Source organism: Peromyscus leucopus, chromosome 10 (genome assembly GCF_004664715.2).
Source record: "Peromyscus leucopus breed LL Stock chromosome 10, UCI_PerLeu_2.1, whole genome shotgun sequence".
Lineage (NCBI taxonomy): Eukaryota > Metazoa > Chordata > Mammalia > Rodentia > Cricetidae > Peromyscus > Peromyscus leucopus.
In genome coordinates this window covers 56,706,240-56,720,526 of record NC_051071.1, presented here as the reverse complement: position 1 = coordinate 56,720,526, position 14,287 = coordinate 56,706,240, and positions in this window count along the sequence as shown.

Here is a 14,287-nt window from a genome sequence, read left to right as displayed (position 1 = left end):
ACTATATATTAGATATGGTCTTGTCTGTTGATCATTACTGAAAATTTGGCTCTGCAATTTAAGTTGCTTTCTAGAAATTTTTGGTTTAATTCTATAAAAAAAAAAATATAACACCTAAAATGAATTGGGTTATTAGCCTACTAAATAATGTTGCTAAGATAAACCCATAAATAATAATCTCTTACTGATAAAGAGGTTACAAAATTATTTTTACAGTAAATAAAATACAGGTAAATTGTTTGGTCCACATTGTTAATAATTGGCTATTTGTGCTAATGTGTTACTTGAAATTTATAAGAAAGGATCCTCTTTTTAAGATCTTATAAAAATACTCAGGAGTATTACCTAAAGTTTACCTTTTCAAATCCTATAGAGATTGTATTTAATGCTTTTATAATTGACATATGTAAAAAAGGACCATGGAAACAAAAGCTGGTGATAGAATTACTCAATTATTATTGCTTTCATATTTTAAATTCAAAATGGCACCGATATATAGAACTGGAGGCTTTGGAAGTACAGGAAAAAAGGTGTTTTGACAAACAGTTATCAATGATAAACAGCCTAAATTAAAAATAAAATTATATGGGATTGAGATTAAAAGATTATTGGATTCTGGTACTGGATATATCTATAATTTCACAAGAATCCTGAGATCCCAATTGGCCCCTTAAAAATTCTACCTCTAACCTACAAGGTATCAGCACAGCTCAGACGCCATTACAGAACAGGCTACTTTTAAATTGGAAGGATAAAAAAGGTCATGCAGGAACTTTTCAACCCTTTGTGCTACCTGACATTCCAGTGAACTTGTGGGGATGGGATGTGTTGGATGGTATGGGAGCTGTACTTACTACACAGACTGTACAACAGATGCTGAGAGTCAGGGCTACTGCCCAGACAAAGGCTTAGGGAAAATGTTACAAGGAGACCCTCTCTCTGCGGCAGACAAAAACTGTCACTAGAGGTCCTGGGGATACTAGAGGATTAGGGTCTTTTCCATAGAGGTCACTGCACAGCAGTCTTCGATTATACAACTGATAAAAGTCACTTGGAAGAGTGATGACCCTGTATGGGTGGAGCAGTGGCCCCTTGCTAAGGAAAAAATGGAGGCTGTTACAGGATCTTAGAGCTGTAAATAAAACCATGCTTCTCATGGGAGCAACACAGCCTGGCTTGCCTGCCCCTGTGGCAATTCCTAAGCATTGGCACTTAATTGTGGTTGACTTGAGGGATTGTTTCTTCACTATTCCTTATAATCCTCAAGGGCAGGCTATAGTAGAACGCTGCCATTGTACCTTAAAAACTTATATTGCTAAAGTAAAAAAGGGGGAGTTAGGGGCTCATCTTTCCTCTCCACATTCTATTCTTTCCCTTGTTTTATATATTTTAAATTTTTTATCGGTGGATTCTGCTGGAGTATCTGCTGCAGATAAGCACTGGAGGGCTCCTGTTGCAAATCATCCTCTGGTGCAATGGAAAGATCTTTCTACTGGCACTTGGAGGGGACCCAATCCGGTGTTGGTGTGGGCCCGGGGATCTGTTTGTGTCTTTCCGCAGGACAATGAAATTCCTCTGTGGATTCCTGAACGCTGTGTGCGCCCTGTGGCTGCTGCTGAATCCCAACATGGCAGAGACCTATTGGGCCTTCGTAAAAAACTCTCCCCTTCTGATGCCAACGGGGATTGAGAGCCCAATACGGCCAGCCTTGGCAAACATTATTCTAAGCCTAGGAACTGTAGCCATGTGGTTGGATTCCTCAGAAGGTAATGTATGGTAACTTTTTTCAAAAAACATTGAGAATGTACCACACCTTGGAGATTAAGGATAACTCTGAAGGTCAATGAACTTCAGTTGTAAACAGTAGCATGCCAGCTAAGCCTTTTTCGCATTTTGCGACCCCCCTCAAGCTGGTGTAGTACCTACTTTTCAGGAATGGCTCTGTGCAACATTTATTTGCCTCCTGAAATTCATCTAGCCTTTTTGAAGATACCTCAAAATTTGTGAGCCTGAATGTGGCCATTATTGAGGCCATTAGTTCTGCTCCTTGTTTGCTGTTTTTGTTTTCTGTTTTCTTTGTTTCTCAGTTGTTCTCTTGCAGACCTGCCAGCCTAAGTAGTGCTGGATCAAGAAAAATGGGCCTTGGTGGTTCGTGTTCCTGGAGCCGTGTCCATGCCAGTGGACCGTGACAGCTAGACACAGATGATGCTCACACGCTCCAGAAGAGACTCTGACATCGCTGTTGCCGTTGTTACTGTTATAGCAGTGGTGGCCACTGCTGCTATTGTTTCTGGGATTGCTATTTCATAATTGGTTACTACAGCTAGCACAATGGAGACCCTGGCAGCAAAAGTAGCTACCACAGTTAGTTAATCTTTCTTCTTATTGGGCATGACAAATTTAATTCCACTTTTATACATTATAATTGGCTTTGTAAGTTGTAAAATTATTAAAACTCAAGTTCCATTTGCTTATGGGATACCACCTTACAAGGACTCCAATTTACAGTAAGGGAATGGTTCAATTGCCTTTAGCCTCCTGGCTATGGGTGGGTTAGGACTTCTGTTGGTCTTTTCTGTGTCGCACAGATTGCAAGCCCAGTGCCACTTTGAGATCTTTGGCAGCAGTCACTCTACAGCTCACATGGTTGAGTCTGTATGATAATGAGTATTCAGAGATGGGTAATGCTTGGGGGGCTGCCACCAACCTAAGACAGAGCACTTGTGTGGCCTGGGCAAGTGTCTCTATGACGGGTAAGGTGGTCTGCTGGTCCCACGCAACCTAAGTCAGAAGCTCATTTAATAAAAAGGGGGGAACTGTGGGCGCCATGGGCCCTGGCCCTCGGCCCCCGACTGGGAGTGGCTGCAGCCTTGCTTGCTTGACCTTGATCAGATGTCCTCCCTATTCAGATTCCCTACCGGTATCCACCCTTCTGAATGCTTAAGGGAAGTTCCTTGTGTCCTCCCTATTCAGATTCCCTGCCGGTATCCACCCTTCTGAATGCTTAAGGGAAGTTCCTTGTTGTGTATCCTGCATTTTGGGCGTTAACTACTTAGATGCTAGAATGTAGAACATTGAGTCTGGAATGTAGACCACTGACAGCGAACTTCTGCCCTCCTGGGGTTCCTCCATTTGTGCTGTAAGCCTGTACGTATTTAAGGTTTCTTCCCTCTTTCAATAAATGGCATTCGACATCCAATTGTACGGATGACCCGCTGTCTTTTGTCTCTATTTTTTAATCCGCAGCCCTTCGCTCGGACATGGTGAACGGGTATTGGTAACGCGGGCGTTACCGCTACAATTAATGAATGTGGAACCAATCAAAGAGTACAACAGAATATCATGAAGAATTATTTCATTGATTTTTTTTGCTAGTCATGTTTGGATCTACCCTATGTCTCTTGGCTATCCAGGCCCTGATTTCTGGCCATCCAAACAGGGTAGGGCATGAGCTCCCTTTTGTGGTATGGACCTCAAATTAAACCAAACACTGGTTGGCCACTCCCACAAGTTCTATGCCCCCATCACCCCAGCACATCCGGCAGGCAGGACAGATTGTATATGGAGGGTTTTGTGGCTGGGTTGGTGTCCAAGTTTCTGTTTCTATAGCCTGCAGAGTACATTCTTATGCCAAAGAGACTAAAATGTAGGGGGTGAAGGTTCCATGCAGGCACCAGCTCAACCTCTCTGCAGTAACTGGGCTATGTGAATATTTTCCTTATCAATGAAGCCTTACTGTCAGTTTTATGAGAACAACCTTTGATCATAGCATAGCCTGGGTTGTTTAGTCATCTCCATGGGACTCCCTTGGCCAACAACTCAACCGATTGCAACCCAGTCCCACCACTGGAAGCCTTGACTGGCTATAAATGATGGGCAGTTCAGACTCCATATTCTCCATTACTCAGACTTCTCACTATGGTCACCCTCAAAGATTCCAGGAAGTTTCCACTGCACTAAATTTACACACACACACACACACACACACACACACACACTATCTTAGGGTTCTTTTGCTATGAAGAGATACCATGACCCTGGTAACTTTTATAAAGGAAAAAAATTAATTGAAATTGGTTCACAGTTTCAGAGGTTTAGTCCATTTTTGTCATGGCAAGAAGCGTGGTGGCATGCATGCAGGCAGACATTGTGCTGGAAAAGGAGCTGAGAGTTTTACATCTTGATCCACGGGCAGCAGAAGGAGCCTATGTACCAAGCTCAGCATAGCTTGAGCATATAAGATCTTAAAGCCTGCCCGAACAGTGATACCCCGAATGCTCCACAATTTCAGCCATCTCTCCCTGCACACTTTCCATCAATTCCCCAACTTTATCCCTCCTGCTCCCATCCCCACCTGTCACCAGCCCTCCCATAAAATTTATTCTATTTGTCCTTTCCAGAGAGGTCCATGTGTCTCCTCTAGAGTCCATGTGTCTCCTCTTTACCTAACTTTTCTGGGTGTGTGGATTGCAGCTTGATTATAATTACTTAACAGCTAGTATCCACCTCTAAGTGAATACATACCATATTTATCTTCCTGGGCCTGGATTACCCCATTAAGGATGATATTTTTTTTCTAGTTGTATCCAAAGTTCATGATGTCATTTTTAACAGCTTAGTAATACTCCACTGTGTAAATGTGCCACATTTTCATTTTTTTTTATCCATTCTTAAATTGAGGAGCATTTAGGCTGTTTCCAGTTTTTGGCTGTTATGAATAAAGCCAAGATAAACATAGTTGAGTATGTGTATTTTTGGTAGGATGGAGTGTCTACTTTATTAAGACTTTTTATATGTTTTCTATAGAAATATGTCAGGAGCTATGGGGATGGGTCAGTGAATAAGATGTCTATTATGCAAACATGAGGACATGAATTTGGATTTCCTGCAATCCAGGCAAAGTTGCTGAAACTACAGCATTAAAGAGATAAAGAGAAGTAAACCGAGCTGCACCCTGGCCAGCAGTGTAACCAAAATTTCTAGCTCCAGGTTCAGTGAGAAATTCTGTCTAAAAAATAAGAAGGTGAAGTACTGTCAAGAAAGATATCTGATGCTGACCTCTGGTTTTTTAATGTGCACATACCAGTATGCATGCCCTGTACACACACACACACACACACACACACACACACAGTTAAAGTAAGATAAAAGTGATTTAATAATGAATATTAATGGGTGCCAGGTCTTAGAGTGGCCCCCAAAGTCAAGGGCTGGGGAATACCCACAAAGAATATGCCAACCAATCCTGAGATGGAGCCAGTTGAGATTCCAGAGAGGACAGCACTTTATCCCAGGGTAATCAGCCCACTGCATTTACTACAGAAAAATGTTCAACAACAGCGACAGAGGGTTGTGTGTTCCACAAAGGAGTAAATGTCTGGAGTTTACATGAAATGAGTTTAAGAAATTTGGCATAAGGTAGTTTCTATTAGCGCTTTGGGAAGCAGCTAAGTGTCTGGCAGTGTTCAATAGTTGGGTTCGAGCCTGACAGGAAAGAAAACAGCTGGTGTGGTCAGAGGGTAGTCAATATACCCTGTCTCTTTTGGTCAGGGTCAAAAAATTGTGAGGGGACCTGGAAGACTCTACGATGTGGGCTTTATCTAATAAGCTACTGTATATGCCTACCTGCACACTTTAGTTTAAGCCTGTGTTGACTGAGATCCATTGAAACAATGTTTGTTTGTTTTTCCTCTAATTCAGACAGAAATCATCAGTTTTAATAGCCAATGAACAACACTTTTTGGTGACAAGGTTCTGAACCTTCTAGAAGTGTTGCAGGAGAAACCGTTATGACTTAAGCCACATGGCTCTTATACAGTAGGGTTTCTATTGCTGTGATAAAATGCCAGAACCATTAGCAACCTGAGGAGGAAATGGTTTATTTCACTTCCACATCCACGTCATAGTCCATTACTGAAGGAAGTCAGGGAAGGAACTCAAGGCAGGAACTGATGCAGAAGCCATAGAGGGGTACTGATTACTGGCATGCTCTCATAGCTTGCTCAGCCTGCCTGGTTACAGCACCCAGGACCACCAGTCCAGGAGTGGCACCACCCATAGTGATGTGAGCCCTCCCACATCACGCATCAATCAAGAAAATGTACCACAGGCTTGCCCATAGACTAATCTGGTGGGAACATTTTATCAGTTGAAATTCCTTCTTCCTAAATGACTCTAGTATGTGTCGAGTTGTCATAAAACTGATCAGCATACACTGGGTCAGCAGGAAGTTCTCTGAAAGAAAGCTGGGTGCTGGCAGGAAATGAAGGTTGGACCTGGAACATTAACAGTATCCATTCTAAGAACTGCAGGATTCAAACAGTCTAGAAAATGAACATGTGCACATATGCCAACAAATTGAACTTTGTGTCTTAACAGAAGTGATTTTCTTGTAATTTAATTTGCCTTTAAAATTTTTCCATAAATGTTGGAGCTGTAGCTCAGCTGTAGAGCACTTGCAGAGCATGCAGGGGGCCCCAAGCTGGATGACCCAAGTGCTGTAAAACACAAAGAAAGAAAAATAACCTTTAGTGGTTACTTCTTCATACTTTGTTTCTATTTCTTTCCCTCGTGTTATGCTTTCATGTACATAATTATTTGTATAAATCTGGTTAGTTTTCTACCTCTGATTTGTTGTTCAATACCTCACATCAGTCTTCATTTATTTAAAAGCAAGTTACCCCAGGACAATCTTTTCCCAATGTGCTTATTTCTCTGGGACAAATATAAAATTTTTATTTATTTTTGCTCCTAAGGAAGGGAGTTGTCACGTCCTGAATAAAGAACATGAGAAATAAACACTGAATTTTAAAGCAGCTCTAGGAACATGAGGAAAATAACCGTCAAAAATGCATTGGAAATTTCTTGCAAAGGGACTCTTCAGATAACAGAGACTTTACGTTTTTAATGAACGATGGTAGCAGATTTTTATTTTTATTTTTGGCATAATCAGGTAGCATCAAACAGCCTTCCTTTACAGGCCTCTTTCAGAATTTCTGCTATGGCCATATTGACGATGCAGCAATTTTTAGGTCTCTTGGTTGTCATTATTTCAGTAGTGTTAGAAGGTGTGTTTTAGGGTCATATGGTTCAAAATTATCACTGTTTTGATGGCGGAAAACCTAGCACCAAGGGGATAAGTTAATTTCCTGAGGTCACACAGGAGCAGTGAGGACAGCTCAAAATACTGCAGAAGGAAAATGTCAGCTTCCATGGCTGTAGAAAACAATGATTTAGGAACCCCTGGGGCAGAATATTGTTTGTCAGCATTGGATACTTTCGCTACTTGAGGAAGAGGAGAGCCAGAGGAGCCTCTCTACTGTCTAAGTAGTGAATGGGTGGTTGGATGGGACCTCTCCCATCTTTCTTCTGAGAACAGATAATTTAGAGAGAAAAACATATGATCATAATACATCAAGAGAAGGTGCATAATCGTTACTGGTTTGACTTGTCAGGTAAACTATCTGTCTTTTTCCAGTAACTGAGAGTTATATAATTCTGACATGGTATTTGTGAGGATTTTTGGTACATTTATCTATTAGAATTAAATCAGTTAATAAACTCATATAGTGATATTGAAATGTGTCTATTCCTGAGAGGATCATTGTATGACTTACGTGTTGTTTCAGAACATACACTTGTTTATTATTAGTCTGTATGTCAAGAAAAAGGCAGAGATTACTGAGTCCCCTGTCTATGTGCATTATTTTGAGAGTCTTTGGGGCCAACAATTCTTAGGGAGGTATTCCACCGATTTGTCTATTGGGAAATAAAAAAGAAATGTGACTTTCCTCCCTTTGGTTCAATGGCAGCTAAGAAATACACTGGGAATATATAAACAAACATTACATAGAATTTTCAAATAGGTACCTTCATATCACCAGAATTTAGCACAATTATAGGTGGTATTTTTAGAGATGTAGAGTAATGAATGGGAACTGGGACCTGACTCTTAGACTAGAAATCTCCAGAAATAAGCACTATGCATTTTAAGGTGGATTAAATCTCGTTACCTCCTTCAACAATCTCTCATCAAGTGGATTATGACACCTTTCCATTGAATCTGTGCTGTCCTTAGTGACGTAGATAATAATAAAGTGCAGTGGAAGTAATGCAGCCATATCTTTAAGACACACTAGGGAGTTATTTGCTGTTTGCCTTGGTTACTTGGAATACTTTCTTGGGCATCCAACTGCCATTTAACAAGACTACTACCAATCTTGAGATTGTGAGGATGAAAGAGCCCATGTTGAAAGTCTCCCGTGGAGAGACATTATGACAGCAAAAAGACAGAGAAATAGATGCCATGTTTTTCAAGTCTCCAGTTTGTCTCTGTTGAGGCCATAGACATCATGGAACAGAAAAATGTCATCCCTGCATCTTCTTTTCCAAATTGCTGATGTGTGCTTGAAAGGAATGTTTGCAATTTTAAGCCACCGAAATTTCCCCTTTTATTGAAAATAGGTCCTTTTCTCAAACAGTAAGTCATAATTATACACACCCCACTATTGATGTAACTAACCGTCTTATTAAATAAGAAACACAGAAACAATGTAAAGGAGAAAGCCGAGAGGTCAGAGCTCAGAGCTAAAATCTCACCCTTCCTCCTGCTGTCCCAGCTTCGAGAAAGAGAGCTACTTCCTGTCTGTTCGTTTTTTTTTTTTTTTTTTATAGTATGTTGTTCTGCCTTCTCATTGGTTGTAAACCCAAACACATGACTGCCTTGTCACTGTCTGAATGTACAGCCCCCTAGGTCTTAAAGGCATATGTCTCCAATGCTGGCTATATCCCTGAACACACAGATATCTATGGGATTAAAGGTGTGTGCCACTACCGCCACACTCTTGCTATGGCTCTAATAGCTCTGACCCCCGGACAACTTTATTTATTAACATACAATCAAAATAATATTTCAGTACAATTAGATTACCACCACACCCCACCGTCTACTCTTCTCAGTTCCTTGCCACCTCTTCTTCCATTTAGATTCACTCTTTCTGTCTCTCATTAAAAAAAAAAAAACAAAAAAAAACAGGCTTCTAAAAGGTAACAATACAAAATATAAGATAAAGCGAAGACTGTTGCATTGAAGTGGGACAAGACAACCCAACAGAAAAAAGAGCCCAAGAGCAAGCACATGAATCAGGGACCCACTCATTCACTGGGGGACCCATAAAAACACAAAACTGAAAGCCCTAGTATATACACAGAGGATCTAGTGCAGACCTGCGCAGGCCCTGTGCTCGGTTCCTGTGAGCTCTCGTGAGTTCTGCTCTCGGTTGAACTAGAGAGCCTTGTTCTTCTGGTGTCCTCCATACTCTCTGACTCTTCGATTTTTTCTGCTCTCTCTTCAGCAGGGTTCCCTGAGCTCTGAGGGGAGAGATTTGATGGAGACATCCCATTTAGACCTGAGTGTCCCAAGCTCCACTCCCGCCATCTGTCTCCTTAATGTCTGGATGTGGGTCTCTGCATTTGTTCCCATCTGTGGCAGGAGGAAGCTTCTTTGATGATTAAACTACTAAATTTTTAAGTGGTTTGTAATGAAGAAACTACTAGTTAGCATGAAGTTTTACCAATTTACATATTGGTTCTGATGATGCAGAATCTCTCTACATGTCAACCATTTAATTGAATATGATATGTCTGCATAACTGTCAGGCACAAAGTGAATTGTTGCAGTTACAGATGTTTCACAGCTTAGTGTCTTTTCAGTACATGATAATTCACATAAAAGATTCTAAGGAATTACAGATGCCCCACCACCACATTCCCTCATAATTCATGCCTTTACCTCCTCCTCCTCTTTCTTCCTTCCTCCTCCTCCTTCCTCCTCCTCTCCTTCTTCCTCTTTCTCTTCTTCCTCCCCTTCTTCCTCTTCCTCCTCCTCCTCCTCTTCTTCTTCTTCATCTTCCTCTTCTTCTTCTAACACATTGAGTCTAATTAGTACAGTCCATATGCACATGGGTGTAGGGCAATCCACTGGAGTAGGGGCAACCTATTATGGGACCACATTCCTGAAGAAAACTGACTTTCCCTTCCAAAAGGACAAAGCAAACATGATTTATATGCTTTGTATACATATATGAAATTAGCAAAGAATATCAAAACACATAAAAAAGACATTTTATTCGTCTGTAATAAAAATGAAATCAGAAAAAAATTGTAGATAGAAGTTCTTAGTATTGATTTCTATGCAGCTGTCAACAATAGAGAGGTCATTTCTGGTTTTGCTAAGCCATTGTAGCAGTAAAGGGACTGTTTTAGCTTGCCTGTGTAGGCTTCATTACTTCCCACCATTCTCAGCAAGTTGTCAATGTTTCGTATTATTGAATAATTACAAATAGAATAATAACTGAAGTTAATGGCTTCAATCAGGCGAATAGCCATCGAAACAAAGGGAATTGGTGAAAAATACAGCTTAGAATAAGAGTTAATCAAGCTTAGTGAAAAATTAGATGATTTTAACCATTTGTGTGAATGATTACATTTTGGTATCATTTCTTAAGACAGGATCATTTCTTAAGACAACGAGGAGGGCAAAGCAAAAAAATCATTTTGGATTACATTGTGTGTGAAATTTGTATCCTGTAGATTATCTGGATCTGAGAAGAAAGGTCCAGTGTTCTGAAAATTTTATATATATATAAAATATATATATATATGTTTATATATATATGCATTTACACAGCCAAGATAAAACAAAAGAAAAAGAGCTAGTGAAGGAGAAGAGTGAAAGAAATGGATTTTGAAAGGGGGAAAAGGAAGGTTTGTAAGAAGACCATGTTCTTATCAGATGAGATATTTGGTCATATTCATTTTTGGTCATTAGAACTTAGAAATGGTTATTTAAATAGATAAATTAGAGTTATCAGTGATGATGGCTCTGTGACTATTTTTTTGATTGATCTAAACTCTGTCCTTTAAGACACACTAAAGCAATCAGATGATTTGTTAATGGAGAAAAACATTTAAATCCATTTTGCACATGTAAAACATTACATTTTTAAGAGTAGCTTTAAAGTACTCTAGCATCTGTATTAATGATCCGTTAATGCACTTCTCAGGAAATTGAAGTCATTTGGTCTTCAATGTTTCATGGCTTACAGCACACTTGAGGCTAGGATTAATTTCATTTTTATATACCGTTTTTTGGTTGATGTATTTTTGCAATTCATTTAATCATTCCACGCTTTCATGAAGGAAATTGTGTTTAAAAACGTATAGTCACAAAAGTTTTAAATTTATCTAAATGGAATAAAATTTAAAATACCTTTGGTAAACTTCTCAGTGAATTTACATGTCAGAAAAAAATACTCCTTAATTTTCTGCTTTAAAAAAAGACCTATTTTCTTTCAAAAGGAACTTTGATGCCAGTTACCCTGCCTTGATCAGTGTACATTATATGAGTGTGTTTTCAGACCGGACACCATTAATGAATAAAATTGATACATGTTATTAAAAATGAGAGAATAGAAGAATATTAAAATGAAGATGAGAAATGATGATCTCATTGTGGCTCCTATGCATAAATTTGACCTTTTCTCATAGCTATACCATCAAGACAGAAAAATTCTCCAAATTCTAGAAATCATCCTCAAAATCTGTCCGTCTTATCTAATAGAAACCAAGCTCCATTGTTTTATCAAGGTAAACAACGTGTGTTTATAAAAATTCCATCATGAAAGTTATTATTTTGTACAATGTAATTGTCCCTTCCTCTCTATTTTCATGGGTTTTCCCTCGTCCTTTTTCTCATCTGGACCTTCTCATGCCCTAGCCATGACCCCTCAATTCATTCTTCAGCTGTCATGACTTTGTTAGCAGCTCTGCTGCTGATGCTTTACCCTCTGTAAGCATTTACATCTCATGCTGTGTCACCGCAATGGCCTCCACTTGAGGAGTGTCTCTACCATTTCTGCATAAAGCTAATCACATCTTTCTATTTCTTTTTTTCTTTTTTTTTTTTTTTTTTGGTTTTTTCGAGACAGGGTTTCTCTGTGTAGCTTTGCGCCTTTCCTGGAGCTCACTTGGTAGCCCAGGCTGGCCTCGAACTCACAAAGATCCGCCTGCCTCTGCCTCCCAAGTGCTGGGATTAAAGGCGTGCGCCACCACGCCTGGCTACATCTTTCTATTTCTTAAAACTCTGAATAGCATCTCATTTCAATTACAACAACGTATGGATCACTTGTCATGACCTACAACTCCCTTGTGATCTAGTCTACCTCTCAGAACTATCTCCTTAAACCTCCCCAGTTCAAAGTTACTGCTCAGAGTGGCTTCAGGTCTAAATGCCAAATTGCTAAGCTCCTTCACTTCTTACAGCCTTTTTTTGAGATGCTCTTATACAGCCTCCCAGGGCCTTCTTTCTCATCAATCAGTTCTGTGCTCAGATAAACCTTTCACAGGTCGTCATTAAGAGCCTCTTCCCGAATTACTCTCCATTTCACATAGTTAATTTCTGATATATATATATATATATATATATATATATATATATGTGTGTGTGTGTGTGTGTGTGTGTGTGTGTGTGTGTGTGTACATATATGTGTGTGTATGTATATATACATATATATGTGTGTATGTATGTATATATATGTATATATATTCAGAAACAAACACACATACACACACACATATACTGTCAGAAGCATAAGCAGTTTGCAAACTCAAATGAACTTTTCTGACTAGGCACACCTACAAGTAGAACAATGTGCCCAGTTGGCAGAACATGTGGTTACAGCATCATATAGGATAAGAGATAGTTTTGTCTCTTGTACTTAGTATTTACATCTGGTAGAGTCTGGGTTCTCATGATCACCTCACCAGCCAAAGCAGGATCAATCCATTCTACATTTTGTGCTACTCTATCCCTTCTGGGGACACACTAAGTTTTTCCATTCCTTTGGGAAATATAACCTGGAGACTCACTCTTAATAATTGGCACTGTTTATTCCTTGTGCTTATGTCTATCTCTCTCACCTTCTACAGTATTAGCACAGTCAGAAGAAATGAGGGAATTGTTTTCTACTTCATTCCTTGTTCCTTGAATGTTCCCATTAACTCATAATACCATCTATGTAATAACATTTCTTTAAAACTCTTGTGATTAAAATAACTCTCTCCACAACAGTTATGCTAATAACTGGATGCTGTGGGATATCTTTCTGTATGCTGTGAATATGTGTGGCTCCCATTGGATAATAAATAAATCTGTTTTGGCCTATGGCAAGGAAGCTTACAGCCAGGCTGGAAATCTAAGCAGAGACACATAAAGATGAAGGGCAGAGTCAAAAGAGATGCCGGCTGCCTCCAAAAGAGCAACAAGATGCCAGCAGACCAGTAACACCAACGCCACATATCAACATATGGATTAATAGGAATGGGTTAATTTAAGACAAAAGAGCTAGCTAGCAAGAAGCTGAAGCCATAGACCACACAGTTCATAATTAAAATAAGCCTCTGAGTAATTATATTATAAATGGCCAAGGGATTGTGGGTGGGAGAGATTTGTCTGGACAGCTGGGCAAGACAGGACCAGATACATTTCCATCTACATATGTAATATTAAATATTAAACTTCACAACCTGCTCTAACTCATTCAGGCCAGCAGTGTGGCTAGCATAGTGAAAACAATGGAGTCATTCCCAGAATCATGCAGTGAACTATCCACAGGTCCTTGCCAAGTGAATGAGGATCTCCAGGGTCTTGCCACAAGGAGAGCCATTCATGCTATTCTCAGGCCTTTGTCTCCTGAAGAAGTCACATGGCCCTCACCACTGGATGATCATTGCGCTGGTTAGGTTTATCTCAGCTTGATACAAGGCTAAAGTCTTCTGAGAGAAAGGATCTTCAGTTGAGGAAATGCTGACATAAGATTGGGCTACAGGCAAGTTTGTAGAAGTTTGTAGGATATTTCCTTAATTGGTGTTTGATGGGGGAGGACAAAGCCCATTGTTGGTGGTGCCATCCCTGGGCTAGTAGTACTGGGTTCTATAAGAAAGCAGGCTGAGCAAGTCACTGAGAGCAAGACAGTAAGAAGCACCCTTCCATCACCTCTGGATCAGCTCCTGCCTCTAGGTCCCTGCGCTGCTTTGAGTTCCTATCCCGATTTCCTTCAATGATGAACAGTACTGAGGAAGCATAAGCCAAGTAAGCCCTTTCCTCTCCAAGCTTCTTTAGCCATGGTATTCTGCTGCAGCAATAGAAATCCTAATTAAATCAGTAATGCAGGCTTTGAATTCTGTCTGCTACACTTCCAATATTGACTCCTCTATTGAGTAGCTGATA